Raw genomic sequence first — 20,770 nt, 5'->3', positions numbered from 1 at the left:
TAATAGAAGGGAAGTAATACAGTGGATACTTCTACCCAGGTCGCCAGGTCGCTGGTCTTGAAGAGCCTGATCTTGATGCTACCGTAGAAATGGGCCGCGAGCGGTCGGCGCGGCTCTTATGTCCTCTTCACATAGAGGCCGCTGCCACCGCGTTGTCATCCTGGAGAGGGGTCGGCCAGCGAGCGATTGGATGACGACTTCTTTACAGCCCTCTCTGCTCTCTCGTTTGTAACAGGCGTGCCGGCGCTGGAACAGCCCTCTCTGCTCTCTCGTTTGTAACAGGCGTGCCGGCGCTGGAATTAACACCTTAACAATGCGGGACAGAGACAAGCTGGCAGGGACTCCGTTATGCTCTGGGGAACATTCACGCGGGCATCCACGGGTGCAGTGGGGCTCCTGCAAGGCACCATGATGGCTAAGAAGTATCGTACACCCCTTCAAGACGTAATTGTTTCCTGGAGCATTGGCATTTTTCAGGAAGATAATACACCATGTTACATGGCCATGAGTGTGACTGAGTGGTTCAAAAAACACAGCGGCGAGTCGCAATTGATGTGCTGCCGCCCCCCTCCCACCGCCCTCCACTCGCCAGATCTGATCCCGACCAAATACCTCTGGGAACTGGCGTAATAATACCACCCTACTCCCCGGAATTCACAGGACTTAGTTGATTTGTGTGTGTATATGTAGTGCCAGCTCCCTCCAGTGATCTCTCCAGGTGTCATTGCTTCCATGCCACTACGCGTCGCCGCTGCTGTCTGTACCGGAAGTGTATGTACCGGCTATTATATCAGTGTATATAATACTTAGAGGATATTTCTCTCGACGATGTTATTAGAGAATTATGGGATCGCGACTTCATTCCAAGGGACACTAATCCTCGCGTATGGCATAGTTGATACAGAATGGAAAACCGCGGCTTCGAGCATCGTTAATGTGATTCAACGCTGCAAGTATGAGAGAAATTCGCAAAACCCACGAATTTTGCTTTTACACGATCTTTACGATGGCGCCCTCCCTTGCAGATTAGAGCCGTTCGGCACATGAAAGTGAAACTGCTTCGGCTAAAACGGCAGCAAATGGATGGGTTGGAGGATAAGGTCAAAACCACCCTCCTTGTTTCAAGATGGGTTAACCCCCTTATACCACATTATTCGGTTTTGAGCGAGCTGTATATGCGTGTGTATTATGGCTCTTACAAACAAAGGTGGGCACGTGACGACATCACAAGAAGACATATCGTGTACGATACAAAAAAATGGTTCAAATGGCTCAGAGCACTATGGGACTCAACTGCTGTGGTCATAAGTCCCCTAGAACTTAGAACTACTTAAACCTAACTAACCTAAGGACAGCACACAACACCCAGCCATCAGAGAAAATCCCTGACCCCGCCGGGAATCGAACCCGGGAACCCGGGCGTGGGAAGCGAGAACGCTACCGCACGACCACGAGATGCGGGCTGTACGATACACCATGACTTTTCTGATCTTTATGCAGCACCTGCTTCTGGTGATTTTACCTCTTCTATGAATTACGTAGTCACCCCCGCATTAGATGCTGAATTTTTAAGTGGCTTTCACCGGGTTAACAGCTATGATGGCTCATTCATCATCCCGCAGATACCCGAGATTAAATGACCTCCCTAAGGAATTTTATATGCATTTTTGGCCACTTATAAGTGACACAATAACGTCACTGGTAAATGAGGTTTTGCGCGGGGAGGGTTTAATTTCTGCCCTTTTCAAGGTTGAAAAGATCGTCTTAATCCAGAAAACATCTGGACGTTTAAACATCTTTAATTTTGATCACAAAATAATTGCGAAGACAATAAATAGCCACCTGTCGGTCTTGCTTGCAAAACTCCTAGCAGTTCATCGAAGTTGTGTTCCTGGTCGCAAGTTTGTGACCCCTGTCGCAGAATGCCGAGACGTCGTGTTGGTGGCTGCCACCACTTCTGTTCCTGGGTCCTTACTTTTTACTCCTTGTAATAAGGTGCTTGAGCTAATAAGTCACAGTTTCTTGTTGAGGGAATTAGGAGCTTTTGGATCTAACAATGAAGCGTGTCGAATGTTACTCAATCGTTTCACTGGCACCCAAGAGTCTGTGGCCGTGAATGGCCAGCTCAGCCCCCAGGTCATCGTCCATCGCAGTGTCACACAAGAGAGCGTATTTCTGGAGCCCTTACTTCGCTGTTTCGCTGCTCATCCTCGATATTTGGACGATATTTGGAGAGAAGTTTTCCCTAGCATATGCGTAAGACGTCACGGTCTTAATTCATAATTCAGATGAAATTATCTTTCTGAAGCCTTCTACACCGTTCTCAGGTGATTTTGTGGTTCTCCAAGAGAAAACTACGCCCTACATAGCCCGCCCGGTTAGCAGTCCCGGAGTGGGACGGAGCACCTGGTCCCTGGCACGAATCCTCCCGGCGGACTTGTGTCGAGGTCCGGCGAGCCGGCCAGTCTGTGGTTGGTTTTTAGGCGGTTTGCCATCTGCCTCGGCGAATGCGGGCTGGTTCCCGTTATTCCGCCTCAGCTACACTATGTTGGCGATTGCTGCGCAAACAAGTTCTCCACGTACGCGTACACCACCATTACTCTACCACGCCAACTTAGGGGCTACACTCGCCTGGTGTGAGACGTTCCCTCGGGGAGAGGGGGGGGGGGCGGGGGGGGGGGGGGATGTCCACTGGGGTCCGAACAGCACAACAATCCTGAAAGAGTGGTTCGATGTGGGACGGCGGTAGTGGTCGTTGGGTTGTGGACCACTGCTCCTGCGGCGGGGACGGAGCCTCTCCGTCGTTTCTAGGCCCCCGGTTAACATACAACAACGCCTTACATATTGAAATATCAGAATTTTTAAATTTATGTTTTCTATTCGTTTTGGTTCACAAATGCTGGCAGATTGGTTTGACAGCTTGAGATTTACAAAGGTATATTGACAAGAAGGATTTATAAAATTAGTAGGTGATATACTATCTCCTCCTGGACTCCTGAATTTTGGCAAACTTGTTACAACATCTTCGAGTTAGTCCTGAGCTATTCGTTCTGCAAAATATTGTTTATTTCATTTGTTAGATATGACGTAGCGTTTTGTAGCAGCTCTGTTATTTTTGGTGCATCAGATGGTTGTGCTCTATACAGATTTTGGAAATGTGCTTTGCTTCCTTCCTGAGTAATGTATTCGTTCCTATCCACAGACATTATGTTGCCAATACATCTCTGTGAGCACTTTTTTGTTCTCTTTAGAGGGCATAAATACTCTACTTCTCGTCGGGTATATGCCCGTAATCCTTGCTGGTGGTAATTCTCCCTTGTAGTTCACTACAGACGGTTAGCTCCATTCGCGTTGTCCTAAAACGCGCGAAGAGAAAGTTGATCTTTACATCTACATCCATACTTCGCAAACTGCTGTGAAGCGTACAACAGAGGGCACGTAGTACTGCACGGCGTGGTAGGATTTCTTTCCATTCCAGTCGCGTATGGACTGCACGAAGAATGACTGCTTAAATGCTTTTGTACGCACTGTAATTACTATAATCTGTCCTTCAGGCCACAGGGTCTCTGCGGCAGCGGTACGTAGGGGACTGCAGGGTATTCAAAAATGGCTCTGAGCACTATGGGACTTAACAGCTGTGGTCATCAGTCCCCTAGAACTTAGAACTACTTAAACCTAACTAACCTAAGGACATCACACACATCCATGCCCGAGGCAGGATTCGAACCTGCGACCGTAGCAGTCCCGCGGTTCCGGACTGCGCGCCTAGAACCGCGAGACCACCGCGGCCGGCGACTGCAGGGTATTCCCAGAATCGTTACTTAACACTAGTTCTTGAAACTTGTAAGTAGGCTTCTGCGGGACTTTTACCTTTAGACTTCTCAGCATCTCAGTGATGCTTTCCCATTAGTCAGACGTGTGAACATTCAAGATGCCCTTTTTTGCGTACTTTCAGTAGCAACTTTTAGCCCTATTTGGTATGGTTTCCACACACTTGAGCTATATTCTAAAATGGGTCGTACGAGTGTTTTGTAAACAACGGCCATTGTAGACTTAGTTTTTCCAGGTCCCTACCTGTGACGTAAAATCTGGTACCAAATTTGCTTAGTACTGAACCTACAGAGTGGCAATGATAGAACTATATGAAAAAACGTAAATGAATTACAAACTACGGCGTGCACATACTTTACTCAACATGTACACGTCACTACACATATTCAGATTTAGGTTATGACATGTTCGATGTGACTGCCGTCATTGGCGGTGATGTGGCACAGACGAATAGCGAAATTCTGAATGACCCGCCGAAGTGTCGGAATATCGATGCTACCGATGACCTCCTGAATAGCTGTTTTCAGCTCAGCAATGGATTTGAGGTTATTGCTGTACACCTTGTCTCTAATATAGCCCCACAAAAAGGCGTCTCCTTTGTTCAGATCCAGAGAATACGGCGGCCAACCGAGGCCCATGGCAGTGGTCTCTGGTTACCCCAGAGTCAGAATGTGGTCCCCAAAGTGCTTGTACAGGACATCAAACAACCTCCTGCTTCGATGAGGTCGAACTCTGTCTCACATGAACCGCATCTTGTCGAAATCAAGGTCACATGGATGATGGGAATGAAATCATCTGCCAAAACCTTCACGTACGGTTTGGTAGACGCCGTGCCGTCAAGGAACATCGCACTGATTATTCCGTGACTGGACCTTGCACTCGACGCAGTCATCCGTTGAGGGTGAAAAGACCTCTCGATCGCGAAATGCGGATTCTCCGTCCCCAAATACGCCAATTTTGCTAATTGATGAACCAATTCAAAAGAAAGTGGGCTACGTCGTCAAATTAAACAACAATGCGCATACGAATTCCCATCATGCCCCACGGCCAACCGTGCAATTTGAACGTCCTAACGCAAACCTTTTACAAAGGTATGACGATTTTGTTTCATGCAGTTCAGCAACTGTCACCCTGCATATATTTGTTCCATTTCATATCCCCACATATTATTATACTTAGGTATTCGTACAAGGGCGTGCTGAAAATTAATGTTTCCGAATTTTTTATTTGGAAACTGTCAAAGCTTTTTGAATAAAACAAACGTTATTAACACTCTACAGCTTTATTCTTCACATATACATCATATTTGCAGCAGACTGCCACTACGGGGCTCCGAATTGTACCGTGAAACATTGAAATGTTAAACGAAACCAAGTCGGTGCCTCAGAAAAAGTGCGGTGTAATCGAGTTTCGAATTCTAAGAGTTCGTCCACACGTGGGACACCCTCTACTTCAGCATGACAATGCCAGACGATACAAGAGCGCTGCGTCATCTGCAGCAGTCCGACGCCTTGGGTTCTCTGTCATCGATCACGCTCCATGCAGCTCCGACTCGGTCCCTTTTTATTTTCATCTGTTTCCAAAACTTAAAGAACACATTCGAGAACTTCAGTTTGACGGTAATGAAGCGATGCAAGCTCCGTCAACAAAGCCACACCTTCTACAGTGACGGTATCAACAAACAGCTCTCTCATTGGGAGAACTGTGTTGTCGCCCGGTTGACTATGTTTCGAAATAAATATGTAGACATGAAGGATAAACATTTAGAATGTAATAACGTTTGTTTCACGTAAAAAGCTTTAAGAGTTTTCACACAAAATTCAGAAGCGTTACTTTTCCTCACGACCTCGTATCTGTTGAGATATTCCAATTGTCTCATTGATATTGCAGTCATAGGATATTACGTTTTTGTGCATTGAAAGTGCAAAATTTTACATTTATGAACATTTAAGTAAGTTGCAAGTTGCAATACTATAGAATATTATGAACATATTACACTACTGGCCATTAAAATTGCTACACCACGAAGATGACGTGCTACAGACGCGAAATTTAACCATCAGGAAGAGGACGTTCTGATATGCAAATGATTTGCTTTTCAGAGCATTCACACAAGGTTGGCGCCGGTGGCGAAACCTACAACGTGCTAACATGAGGAAAGTTTCCAACCGATTTCTCATACACAAACAGCAGTTGACCGGCGTTGCCTGGTGAAACGTTGTTGTGATGCCTCGTGTAAGGAGGAGAAATGCGTACCATCACGTTTCCGACTTTGACAAAGGTCGGATTACAGACCATCGCGATTGCGGTTTATCGTATCGTGACATTGCTCCTCGCGACTGTTAGCATAATATGGAATCTGTGGGTTCAGGAGGGTAATACGGAACGCCGTGCTGGATCCCAACGGCCTCGTATCACTAGCAGTCGAGATGACAGGCATCTTATCCGCATGGCTGTAACGGACCGTGCAGCCACGTCTCGACCCCTGAGTCAACAGATGGGGACGTTTGCAAAACAACAACCATCTGCACGAACAGTTCGACGACGTTTCCAGCAGCATGGACTATCAGCTCGGAGACCGTGGCTGGTGTTACCCTTGACGCTGCATCACAGACAGGAGCGCCTGCGATGGTGTACTCAACGACGAACCTGGGAGCATTAATGGCAAAACGTCATTTTTTCGGATGAATCCAGGTTCTGTTTACAGCACCATGATGGTCGCAACCGTGTTTGGCGACATCGCGGTGAACGCACATTGGAAGCTTGTATTCGTCATCGCCATACTGGCGTATCACCCGGCGTGATGGTATGGGTGCCATTGGTTGCGCGTCTCGGTCACCTCTTGTTCGCATTGACGGCACTTTGAACAGTGGACGTTACATTTCAGATGTGTTACAACCCGTGGCTCTACCCTTCATTCGTTCCCTAAGAAACCCTAGATTTCAGCAGGTTAATGCACGACCGCACGTTGCAGGTCCTGTACGGGCCTTTCTGGACGCAGAAAATGTTCGACTGCTACCCTGGACAGCACATTCTCCAGATCTATCACCAATTGGAAACGTCTGGTCAATGGTGGCCGAGCAACTAGCTCGTCCCAATACGCCAGTCACTACTCTTGATGAACTGTGGTATCGTGTTGAAGCTGCATGAGCAGCTGTACCTGTACACGCCATCCAAGCTCTGTTTGACTCAATGCCCAGGCGTATCACGGCCGTTATTGAGGCCAGAGGTGGTTGTTCTGGATACTGATTTCTCAGGATCTATGCACCCAAATAGCGTGAAAATGTAATCACATGTCAGTTCTAGTATGATATATTTGTCCAATGAATACCCGTTTATCATCTGCATTTCTTCTTGGTGTAGCAATTTTAATGGTCAGTAGTGTACTATTAGTTCAGGATACTTCAGATAGCTCTTAGTTATAGAACTACAACATCTGCAAAATTGTCTGTTATTTCTTTTTACGTTAAGACATCCCAGGGATCATGTTCCATTTTTAACTCTTAATCCTTAGTACTTCTTTCCTGTTCTTCCAGATTTTCTTTCAATAATTTTTTTCCTTTCTTCATACTACTTGAGCCAGTTTTCTTTTCCGTCCTGCTTTGGAGTCCGTCCAGTTTTATAACTTTGTTCCAAAAAAACCACTGCTTCCAATACTTCTCTTATGCTATTTCTTTCCAAATCTTTCGTAAGCATCTTGAATCCAGACAGTTTTTAATTTCTTTTTCCCGAGGATATTTGAATATCTGGTCATCCATTCTGTAAGTATGTCCAAAAATTGTCCTATTTTTTATTGTTTGTGGTATGTTTACTTTTTTGTGATAAACTCCATGATATCCAGAATGAAGATGAAGTTTAGGAGGTACCTCAGCGTGATTATTTTTTGTACTGCCTGAAGTTTTCGTTAATGAATGTGGGAGGTGTCATGCCTGAAGTTGATAGAGCACTTGTCCGTGAAAAGCAAAGGTTCTGGGTTCGAGACCCGGTTCAGCACATAGCACACAGTTTTGATCTGCGAGGTAGTTTCAGACTTCATAGTTGCTTCTTAATTTCCAAAATGCTGCATTTTTCTAATATTTTCCGTGTAACTGCTTTTAGTTTTTTTGTTGTTGTGGATATTCTTAGTTATACCATACGATTTTTTCATCCTGTGTTTCCTTTCCTTCACAGCACATTTTTTCTAAACAGTTCTCAAGAATAACAGCCCCAAAATATCTGAACATGTTTACATTTTCTGTTTGCCCAGTATCCGTTATTAAATATTTTGAAGCACTTTTTATACTTGTTTGAGTTTACTGTTAGTGTCAGTCGAGTTATTAATGTATAGCAAAAGTCACCTAGCCTTGTGGTTATGGCTGCAGCAGCTGTTTTTGGGGAACTTCGTAATCCCTCAACACGAGAACGTGCCTCACTCAGTCTCACCATCAGCACCTTTCACCCATCGCGAACGAACCTCGACGATTGCAATTACTCAAGCACTTCCTGGTGCAACGGCACGCAGCACCGCTCATGAGCAGTTTCGGCGTATGTTATTACTTTTTACGTATAATTATCTCATTTTCCCCGCATAGCACAATTCCGTTTCCCGGCCACTGTGGTCCAGTGCCGTGTATTCTAACTACACCGGACACAAAGGATGTGTCCCTTATCAAGAAAATACGTTGTATTATTTGCCACTACAGATTTTACGTCTGACGTACCTCTATGTCGCGGTGTGATACGTTAGTACATTTGTGTGAAAATGCACTGCCAGTGCAGCATAAGGACCAATAGCGAAATCATATGCAGTTTCGTTGTGATGTGACCTCTGTTGCTGTACAGGTTCCTCATCTATGTCTCTATCAATATCTACATCCACATCTATATCCACACTCTGCAATCCACTGTGTAGTGCACGGTAGCGGGTACATCCGTTGTACCTGTCATTAGGGCTTTTTTAAGTTCAGTTCACGTTTGGAGCGTTGGAAGAATGATTAAAGACCTCCGTGGGGACTGTAATTAAACTAAGATTGTCATCACGATTCCTATGGGAGCGTTATGTAGGGGGCTGTAGTATGTTCCTGGGTTCACCTTTTAAGGCTAGTTCTTAAAACTTTTTAAGTAGGCTTTGTCTGAATAGTTTGCGGCTCTTTTCAGGTGTATGTGTGTACATTTTGTTTAGCATCTTCAACTGTTGCAAGTAAAAACGGTAGAACAGCTAACTTCATTTACGCATCATAAGAGATTACGAATGAACAGTGTGATTGACTACCCACATACAACTCATTGTTTGTCATGATCAGTTCGCAACATTCATCTCGCGAACTGTTGCAATGTCAGCACACATCGGTAAAATTGAGGTCTCAAATGGTTCGAATGGCTCTGAGCACTATGGGACTTAACATCTGAGGTCATTAGACCCCTAGGACTTAGAACTACTTAAACCTAACTAACCTAAGGATATCACACACACCCATTCCCGAGGCAGGATTTGAACCTGCGATCGTAGCAGTCGCGCGGTTCCGGACTAAAGCGCCTAGAACCGCTTGGCCACCGCGGCCGGGTCTGTAAGTTATAAAAGACAGTCAAATGAAAGCGATACAGAAGGAAAAAGAGTTAGTAAACTGTTTGCTGTTTCAAGAGTAATCGTCATAACTGTTAACACATTCATACCACTGTGAGACAAGACGGACAATGAAAATTCTGAAATTTTACCCTCATATTTCTTTTTCTAATAATTTTCGGGTGTGCAGCCGGATCCCGTCGACATTCTGTGTCGTTGGCCTATACATGTAGCACCACACTCAAAGGGAATTTTGTAAAGGCCCACTTTTCTCCACTGTAAGTCGTCTTTATCGGATCCAGCTACGGCCAAGCTCTTCGCTTGTGGACGGAAGATGAACTTGATTTTATCTTTCCTAAGAAATCCGCCTATTTTAGAAGACACATTCCCGCCATACGGAATTGATTTATATGCAGATTTTTATGTGTATAAAAACAGGAATCCTATAATCAAAATTAACGTCACAACGCAATCGACGGGTCATTCGATATTCAGTGATTAGATCATTTCTCACTAGCACCACCGAGGGCAGCGCACGCGACCAGAATGTCCCGCGCAGGTAACCACCTGACGTGTGCGCCGGAAGACGCCAGCGCATTTCGCATGCGCGAAATGCGGCGTAAATATTGTGAATACAACTGGGCTCTTCAGTAGTTAGACACTCACATGAAGATGGCCGACCGTCTCTGTGTCGAAATATCGTGGCAGAATGTCGACGGGATCCGGCTGAAAATTATCAGAAGGAGGTCAATGCCTCCATAGAAATATATGTGAGGCTACCTATGGAAGCATGATTGTGCCCAGTCGAGAACTTCTTCCGCCGAAGCAGATCGACAACCACGAAAGTATTTCTTCAGCGCTCCAAAAATACGGAAATCCTATGGGGAGGCTTCGGGACCGGACGGAGAATGTGTACGGGCTTCCGAGCGAAACGTCTTGGCAACTTTCTCTTGCAGGATAGTGGCGACCACACGTTGCCAAGGTTTTGTCCACTACCCTGCAGAAGTTATGCTGGGAAACTCTTACACATCCTCCCTTACACGTCCTCCGTACAGTCCCGATCGCTCCCAGATCGAATCCCATATTATTAGGGGTCTCAAAAATTTCGCGGTTGTCGATTTCCTGCGGACGAAACGGTGCACGCCTGGCTACAATCTTGATTTCGCAGGGAACTGCAAACATTTTTCCATGAAGACACTGGCCATCTTGCCTCACAGTGGGATAAACGTATTAAGAGGTATAACGGTTGCTTTTTAAATAATAAACAGTTTACTTTCTTATGTACATCTCTCTTGGTTTCATTCCACTGCCCCTTATACATTCAACATTCCCTCCTAGGCTTGTTTGGCACCGATCCCACGCACTTGTGCAATATTGTAGGATGGGTCGCACGAGTGATTTATAGATGAACTGTATTTCCGTGTTCTACCAGTAAAGCGAAATTTGTGTCCTGTTACACCTGCGACTGAATCTACACTCCTGGAAATGGAAAAAAGAACACATTGACACCGGTGTGTCAGACCCACCATACTTGCTCCGGACACTGCGAGAGGGCTGTACAAGCAATTATCACACGCACGGCACAGCGGACACACCAGGAACCGCGGTGTTGGCCATCGAATGGCGCTAGCTGCGCAGCATTTGTGCACCACCGCCGTCAGTGTCAACCAGTTTGCCGTGGCATACGGAGCTCCATCGCAGTCTTTAACACTGGTAGCATGCCGCGACAGCGTGGACGTGAACCGTATGTGCAGTTGACGGACTTTGAGCGAGGGCGTATAGTGGGCATGCGGGAGGCCGGGTGGACGTACCGCCGAATTGCTCAACACGTGGGGCGTGAGGTCTCCACAGTACATCGATGTTGTCGCCAGTGGTCGGCGGAAGGTGCACGTGCCCGTCGACCTGGGACCGGACCGCAGCGACGCACGGATGCACGCCAAGACCGTAGGATCCTACGCAGTGCCGTAGGGGACCGCACCGCCACTTCCCAGCAAATTAGGGACACTGTTGCTCCTGGGGTATCGGCGAGAACCATTCGCAACCGTCTCCATGAAGCTGGGCTACGGTCCCACACACCGTTAGACCGTCTTCCGCTCACGCCCCAATATCGTGCAGCCCGCCTCCAGTGGTGACGCGACAGGCGTGAATGGAGGGACGAATGGAGACGTGTCGTCTTCAGCGATGAGAGTCGCTTCTGCCTTGGTGCCAATGATGGTCGTATGCGTGTTTGGCGCCGTGCAGGTGAGCGCCACAATCAGGACTGCATACGACCGAGGCACACAGGGCCAACACCCGGCATCATGGTGTGGGGAGCGATCTCCTACACTGGCCGTACACCACTGGTGATCGTCGAGGGGACACTGAATAGTGCACGGTACATCCAAACCGTCATCGAACCCATCGTTCTACCATTCCTAGACCGGCAAGGGAACTTGCTGTTCCAACAGGACAATGCACGTCCGCATGTATCCCGTGCCACCCAACGTACTCTAGGAGGTGTAAGTCAACTACCCTGGCCAGCAAGATCTCCGGATCTGTCCCCCATTGAGCATGTTTGGGACTGGATGAAGCGTCGTCTCACGCGGTCTGCACGTCCAGCACGAATGCTGGTCCAACTGAGGCGCCAGGTGGAAATGGCATGGCAAGCCGTTCCACAGGACTACATCCAGCATCTCTACGATCGTCTCCATGGGAGAATAGCAGCCTGCATTGCTGCGAAAGGTGGATATACACTGTACTAGTGCCGACATTGTGCATGCTCTGTTGCCTGTGTCTATGTGCCTGTGGTTCTGTCAGTGTGATCATGTGATGTATCTGACCCCAGGAATGTGTCAATAAAGTTTCCCCTTCCTGGGACAATGAATTCACGGTGTTCTTATTTCAATTTCCAGGAGTGTATGCGTTCGTTCCATTTCATTGGCCTACAGAGTGCTACAATTATATATTTGTTTGAGTTCACCGATTCCAGCTGTGTAACTCATTCGTGTTATAGTCCTATGATCCATGGTTTCTTCGTTTGTGAAGAATACAATTTTACATTTCTGAACATTTGAATCGAATTGCAAACCTATGCACCACTCTGAAGTCTTATCAAGATCTGACTGATTACTTGTGCAGCTTCTGCAAAAACTGTAGTGTGCGCTGATATGAAGCTTCCTGGCAGATTAAAGTGTAAGTAGGCTGTTTAGGTTTTCTTATTGGTAACGACACGTAGCGCTCTGTATGAAAAATCACTGGCTGTGCTGTGTGCAGTCTGTGGCTAGTTTGCATTGTTGTCTGCCATTGTAGTGTTGGGCAGATGGATGTGACCAGCGCGTAGCGTTGAGCAGTTGGAGGCGAGCCGCGAGCAGTGGTGGATGTGGGGAGATAGATGGCGGAGTTTTGAAATTTGTAAGACTGAATGTCATGAACTGCTATATACATTATGACTTTTGAACACTATTGAGGTAAATACATTGTTTGTTCTCTATCAAAATCTTTCATTTGCTAACTATGCCTATTCGCAGTTAGTGCCTTCAGTAGTTTGAATCTTTTATTTAGCTGGCAGTAGTGGCGCTCGCTGTATTGCAGTAGTTCGAGTAACGAAGATTTTTGGTGAGGTAAGTGATTTTTGAAAGGTATAGGTTAATGTTAGTCAGGGCCATTCTTTTGTAGGGAATTTTGAAAGTCAGATTGCGTTGCGCTAAAAATATTGTGTGTCAGTTTAAGGACAGTCGTGTATAATTGTTCAAAGGGGACGTTTCAAAAGCTGTGTGCCGGACCCAGCCTCGATCTTGGGATCTTTGCCTTCTGCGTGCAAGTGCTCTACCATGTGAGCTACCCAAGCACGACTCACGACCCGTCCTCACAGCTTTATTTCCACCAGTACCTCGTCTTCTATCTTCCAAACTTCACAGAAGCTCTCCTGCTGACCTTGCAGAGCTATCACTCGAAGAAAGGGTATTGCGGAGACATGGCCTAGTCACGGCCTGGGGGATGTTTCCAGAATGAAATTTTCACTCTGCAGAAGAGTGTGCGCTGATATGAAAGTTCCTGGCAGATTAAAACTGTGTGCCGGACCGAGACACGAACTCGGTACCTTTGCCTATTAATATTGTCAGCTAGGTCATTAATACTCAACTTGAACAGCGAGTGTCGCACCACACTTCCCCAGGGCACAGCTGAAGATACTCCTACATCTGTCGATGATATCGACTACGAAGAAATTCTCCTCAGTGATTTATCGTAATAGGATTATGCGGGTATCGCCCATAGTTCGACCAGAAAGTAGGACCATTGTTTCACTTAAACGCAGCAAACAAAAAATGCTGGATGCCTGGTATCGTACGCAGCACTCCAACAAAGTGTGCTTCTCCTGGAAGACAACACAAGCTAGAAAAGTAACTTTTGCCTGAGTGTACTGGTATCGGTTTTTGGGCTTTTTTTTTGTTATCGGCGTTTCAAATTAAGGCATACAGTCAAGTGACGTTTTCGACACCACGTTTCCTTACTCCTCGCGATTTTCGGCTATGCGTAGTTTTATTATCGTAAAGTAAGAATCCGCTTCAGTTGTAATAAGAATTTATTTGTTTAACTGGACGATCTGTGTCAGAGCATTACAGCTCTATCCAAATATATTCTTATTGCAGCCGAAGCGGACCTTTCCTTTACGAATAAGATACTCAGCTGCGGGTGTTTTCCGTATCAAATCCCTTTTGACCTACGTAGGTCAAGCTATGTTTCCGATACTGTGTTTCGTTAATTCTTGCAATTTTCCGCTATGTGTAGTCGCATCGACTTTTGGTTTTCTGTATTAGTATGCGTTCTTACCTTTCTAAACTGCTGTCAGCCTCTTCAGATGAGCTATATAAATCCGTGTTATTATTTAGATAATTGTCGTGATTTTAGCCTACCTATATTGTTATCGCTTTGTGGCTTTTTGTGTTGCTTGCAGTTTATGGCTTTTTGTGTCGGTATCGCTCTTTTAAGTTGAGAAATATAACTCATCTGACGTTTTTGACGCATGTTTATGCTGATTCGCGCAAATTTTCTGTTTTTTCTTTTATTTTTTGCGTCACTGAAACCAACCATTGCGTCGTGCTTCTGGTTGTATCGTTTTGTATTTGTTGTGACGGCTCCCAAACCCAAGGTCATCGGCGGTAATTTTGGGGCAGCCTCCACAAATTGTATAAATCGTGGGTAGTGACCAGGATGTATCTATGTCTGTTGGCCGAAAGATAATTAATGACAAGAATTGCGCCAGCTAGAATGAAGAGATAACTTATTTTTATTTCTGACGAAACGTGCACCAGCAATACAAGTCCAAGTAATATCCAAGGGTAATCCGTGTACTGAGCCTAGTCGAATACAATAGCAAATATCACACTGCAATGGCTCTCCTATAAACTCCTCGAAAGGCTAGCAATAGACAATCGACAATAGACTGTATGTCTCAGGGTCAGCGCTCCTCCTTATATGCAAAAGGCAGAGGGCGCTGCGGACCCGAGCTCAGCCATGGCGCGACCTCTTCCGCCGGCGGTAACGCCCTGAGACGCCGACGGGAACTGTGGCCAGCGATGTCACGGTCAGGGCGCGCGTGCGCGAGTAGGTTGGTTGGTTGGGTCCGTGGATACAACAGTATTCATGGCTGTTGTGTCTCCGCCGTTACTATTTTAGTTCGTTTATTTTTTTGTCCAACCCCTCCCCCCCCCCCCTGCCTTCTCCCCTCCCCAAAAAACCCTTCAGTTCTCAATGTCACATCAACACTTTGCTGTGTGTCCGCTTCCGAGCCGACCTGCTTCCGCATGATGGCAGCCAGGCCTAGGTCACTGGCCCGCTTTCGGGAAACTTCCCCGTTCCGAAGAACTTGGGAATGGTGCATCTTCTGTGTAGTCAGCTTCTGAGGGCAGTATTTAAACCCCTGGTATAGCCGAGTAGGACATCGGCACATCAGGGCTTTGTTACGATGAATGCTGTGCTCCAGAAGCCACTGATATATTGGAAACGTCCTACCAATGGGGTCGCAAAACTGTACAGCTGGGCTATGCTGTTCCTGATAACGCTGTGCCTGTGTTGCCACATCTGTAATTCCGCCTTCAGAGGAACGCGCCGCCACTTTATGGTCTGAAGAACGGACGGCCGACCAACAGCTTCGTGCCGCGAGGGTATGGAATCTGCCCGCTACTGCTCTTCAGTCAAAGGTCCAGTTTTTGGCGAGGCCGTCGTCTACCACAGCACTAGAAATTGCTGCTGGCAGCCTCTTGTCTCTAGAAGAGAAGTGTCTAGGGCAACGGCCCTGCCGCCGAGTCAGTACCCGCTGTGTCGGCATTCACAGAGGAAGCAGCCTACCTCCCATATGTGTGTGAACGCCACAGGCGCTATGCTACGTCTACTGTACCAGTGCTCCAGAATTTCGGGACAACACCGTGCTGCGATTGGGACGAGCGTGCACACATAGAATTGTTCAAGTGTGATGGAATAATAAAAAGAATTACTATCTTCACTGATGGTTTTGCTGCAGCCACCCACAACGTCCTCCAGTCTCCCTCACCTTAATTCGAACGTAGGACGCTCCCTGATGCCTCCAACCACTCACTAGCGGTCATTGCACTACCCACTTACTGCACTACTGAACCTAGTGAATATCAGAATTATATATGTGTAGTTGTGTCAACGACGAGGTTTCTTGGAAAAGGAAAAGAAAGAAGTAGTTCAAATGGCTCTGAGCACTATAGGACTTAACTTCTGAGGTCATCAGTCCCCTATAACTTAGAACTACTTAAACCTAACTAACCTAAGGACATCACACACATCCATGCCCGAGGCAGGATTCGAACCTGCGACGTAGCGGTCGCGCGGTTCCAGACTGTAGCGCCTAGAACCGCTCGACCACTCCGGCGGGCAAAGGAAAAGAAAGTTTAGAGCTTATTGTCCAATTGGCTCTGATGTCATTAAAGATGGAGTGGGAAGGAGATCGAGCCTGAAGGTTTTATGGGAACGATTCCGACATTTCCCTTACGTGAGTTTGAGACATTACAGACGACCTAATCTTGATAGGATGAACCGTTTGAACCACTGTCCACCAAAACACAAGTCCTGTGTCTTGCCATTGCAGCTTTACGATTGGTCTACATCACTAGCGACGAACAACAAACTTCGACTGAACAAGAAAATCAGCCATGGCTTAACAAATCATAGCGGTGTTCGTCATAAATGGTCGGTATCACGTCCGTTTCGTTCCGTTCCAGTACCCCTGCCTCCTAGGTCTCCCTTCCGTCGTAGGATCATTGGGCGTAACATATATTTTGGTGAGACTGAGAGCAGCATGAGCTTCAGTAGCAGTTCACAGAGGCCACCTGCAGCAGCGCCGGCCGAAGTGGCCGTGCGGTTAAAGGCGCTGCAGTCAGGAACTGCAAGACCGCTACGGTCGCAGGTTCGAATCCTGCCTCGGGAATGGATGTTTGTGATGTCCTTAGGTTAGTTAGGTTTAACTAGTTCTAAGTTCTAGGGGACTAATGACCTCAGCAGTTGAGTCCCATAGTGCTCAGAGCCATTTGAACCTGCAGCAGCCAAACTATTTTGCCACACCCACCACTTGTGCCAACCAGACTCAAACTGATCATTCGGTTTGGAAAAGTAATGGACGAGGAGCACGTCATCTCCAGCAGCGGCAGCCGGTTGTACCGATTTGGTGTAGCAATCCATGCGGCAAAACAGTCTGTAGCCCTGCTGTCTACAGTAAAGTCTTCGCTGAGCTGCCTTCAGTCGTCAGTCTTCGGTCTTCAGCGGGTTCAGTTTGCAGTTAATAGTCAGTTGCCTTCGCGCAACTGAAGTATGTGGTCTGTATGACGGTGATGGAGTGGGTTGGAAGGAGCCTGTTGCTAATAAGTATTGCCTGTCTTTGTAATCTAATATCTGACCTCCGAGGTAAATAAATGTGTTTAAATGTTATTTTCTTTATGCTCAACACCTTACCACTAGCATATCCTAGCTGCCTATGATTACAGGGTGCTGTACATGTGTGCAACAATAAATAAGTGCTCTTGAAATCGGAATAACTTATTTCGTGTAGCGGTTACAGAATTCTTACATTGGTGCCTTCGTTGGAACCTATCCACCTCCTTGATAAACCGATAGTGTGACCATTACAACAGTCGAGCAGCCGCTAGTATTTAGGAAACGCACGGGCACTTACAAGCAGCTATTGAAGTGGATATTCTTCAGTGCCCATGAAGTGGATCACACCGACAAAGAATGCGGAACAGTGTACTTCCACGTTTTCCTGAATTGTGGTGTTGACTCCTAGACATTAAGTGGTTGTTGTGGACATAGTGGTCACTTTCTTTCTAAGCTTCGGTGTTTATCCTTCTTATTGGATATGTTGTTGGGCTTTCTTGGTTACAAATATAGGAAAGTGGATATTTCTTGTTGGAACTTTGGTCATGCCTTCAGATTAAATTATCAAGTTGCCTGAGAATATTAACCTTCTTGCAGTTCATTCCACATGGTGCACAAAACTGGTTTTCCGTTGCCAATGTGGAACCTATTCCAGTCCCTTGCTGCTGTATGGAAGTTGTACGCTACACAAGATAGTTGTTACAACGGTTGGTGGATCGAGAACAGCGGCAAGTGGACAGAACGCGGACGCTAGCGACGTTCCATCCACGTAATCTGGCACAGGAAATGTAGGCCAGCTACGTAGACAGGCTGGAGTAACACTTAACAGCACACGCAACGTCAGGTGACGTAATTTAACGTACTTTGTTACTGAAAAATGCTTGTCTGGGCTCATTCATCATGTCTTTCCGGATATGGGCCCATGTGAGTTAGGATACGCTGATGTTTATTTCCAGAGCGAAAGCCAGTTGCGGCGACAAGCCATCAATTTTGAAGGACGTATAAGAAACTTGGGCAACTTTTTAAGAATTGATCGCGACACTGCATGGTCTCACTCGCGACTGTCGCTTCAGGTGTGAAAATCAGAACTGTTTAAAATACACTCCTGGAAATGGAAAAAAGAACACATTGACACCGGTGTGTCAGACCCACCATACTTGCTCCGGACACTGCGAGAGGGCTGTACAAGCAATTATCACACGCACGGCACAGCGGACACACCAGGAACCGCGGTGTTGGCCGTCGAATGGCGCTAGCTGCGCAGCATTTGTGCACCGCCGCCGTCAGTGTCAGCCAGTTTGCCGTGGCATACGGAGCTCCATCGCAGTCTTTAACACTGGTAGCATGCCGCGACAGCGTGGACGTGAACCGTATGTGCAGTTGACGGACTTTGAGCGAGGGCGTATAGTGGGCATGCGGGAGGCCGGGTGGACGTACCGCCGAATTGCTCAACACGTGGGGCGTGAGGTCTCCACAGTACATCGATGTTGTCGCCAGTGGTCGGCGGAAGGTGCACGTGCCCGTCGACCTGGGACCGGACCGCAGGGACGCACGGATGCACACCAAGACCGTAGGATCCTACGCAGTGCCGTGGGGGACCGCACCGCCACTTCCCAGCAAATTAGGGACACTGTTGCTCCTGGGGTATCGGCGAGGACCATTCGCAACCGTCTCCATGAAGCTGGGCTACGGTCCCGCACACCGTTAGGCCGTCTTCCGCTCACGCCCCAATATCGTGCAGCCCGCCTCCAGTGGTGTCGCGACAGGCGTGAATGGAGGGACGAATGGAGACGTGTCGTCTTCAGCGATGAGAGTCGCTTTTGCCTTGGTGCCAATGATGGTCGTATGCGTGTTTGGCGCCGTGCAGGTGAGCGCCACAATCAGGACTGCATACGACCGAGGCACACAGGGCCAACACCCGGCATCATGGTGTGGGGAGCGATCTCCTACACTGGCCGTACACCACTGGTGATCGTCGAGGGGACACTGAATAGTGCACGGTACATCCAAACCGTCATCGAACCCATCGTTCTACCATTCCTAGACCGGCAAGGGAACTTGCTGTTCCAACAGGACAATGCACGTCCGCATGTATCCCGTGCCACCCAACGTGCTCTAGAAGGTGTAAGCCAACTACCCTGGCCAGCAAGATCTCCGAATCTGTCCCCCATTGAGCATGTTTGGGACTGGATGAAGCGTCGTCTCACGCGGTCTGCACGTCCAGCACGAATGCTGGTCCAACTGAGGCACCAGGTGGAGATGGCATGGCAAGCCGTTCCACAGGACTACATCCAGCATCTCTACGATCGTCTCCATGGGAGAATAGCAGCCTGCATTGCTGCGAAAGGTGGATATACACTGTACTAGCGCCGACATTGTGCATGCTCTGTTGCCTGTGTCTATGTGCCTGTGGTTCTGTCAGTGTGATCATGTGATGTATCTGATCCCAGGAATGTGTCAATAAAGTTTCCCCTTCCTGGGACAATGAATTCACGGTGTTCTTATTTCAATTTCCAGGAGTGTAGATCTTCGGAGTAGTGATGATCACGAACGTAAACAGGACAGGTAAAACTCGCCGTAAATCTAGGAATAGTGCCTCACTACAGAATAGGGGCAAATCAAATTCCGGTGCACAATATTCTAAAGTAAAAACTCGTGCTCAATGTTCCGCAACTCTTGTTTCTACAAACCCACGATGTGCGTATACCGTCAAACGGCGCACGATACGCTGAGATGACAAAAGTCATGGGAGACTTCCTAATATGTGTTGGACTTCATTTTGCCCGGCACAGTGCAGCAACTCGGCGTGGCATGGATTCAACAATTCGTTGGAGGTCCCCTGCAGAAGAATTGAGCCATACTGTCTCTTTAGCCGCCCGTTATAGCGAAAGTGTTCTCAGTGCAGGTTTTTGTGTACGAACTGATCTCTCCATTATGTCCCATGAATTTACGACGGGATTCATATCGGGCGATTTGGGTGACGCCATGATTCGATCGAACTGTCCAGAATGTTCTTCAAACCAATCGTGAACATCTATAGCCAGGTGACATGGTGCACTGTTATCCACAAAATTTCCATCGTTATTTGGGAAGATGAACGTCTGCAAATGGTCTCCAAGCAGCCGAACGTAACTGAGGACACAGCACATTCCATGTGAATATAGCCCACACCATTACGGAACCACTACCAGCTTGCACAGTGCCTTGTTGACAACTTGGTCCCATGGCTTCGTAGGGTCTGGGTCGCACTTGAAGCCTACCATTAGCTCTTACCAACTAAAGTCGGGTTCCATCTGACCATGCTACGGTTTCCCACTCGGCTGGAGTCCAACTGATGTGGCCGCGAGCACAGAGAGGACCTGCAGGCGATGTCGTGCTGTTAGTAAAGACAGTCGCGCCGGCCCATCTGCTGCCATAGCCCATTAACGCCAAATTTCGCCGCGCTGTCCTGAAGGATACGTTCACCGTGCGTCCCACATCGATTCCTGCGGTTATTTCACGGAGTGTTGCTTGTATGTTAGC

Source organism: Schistocerca americana, chromosome 2 (genome assembly GCF_021461395.2).
Source record: "Schistocerca americana isolate TAMUIC-IGC-003095 chromosome 2, iqSchAmer2.1, whole genome shotgun sequence".
Lineage (NCBI taxonomy): Eukaryota > Metazoa > Arthropoda > Insecta > Orthoptera > Acrididae > Schistocerca > Schistocerca americana.
The sequence above is the reverse complement of the archived record's forward strand: the minus strand, read 5'-3'. Positions refer to the sequence as shown.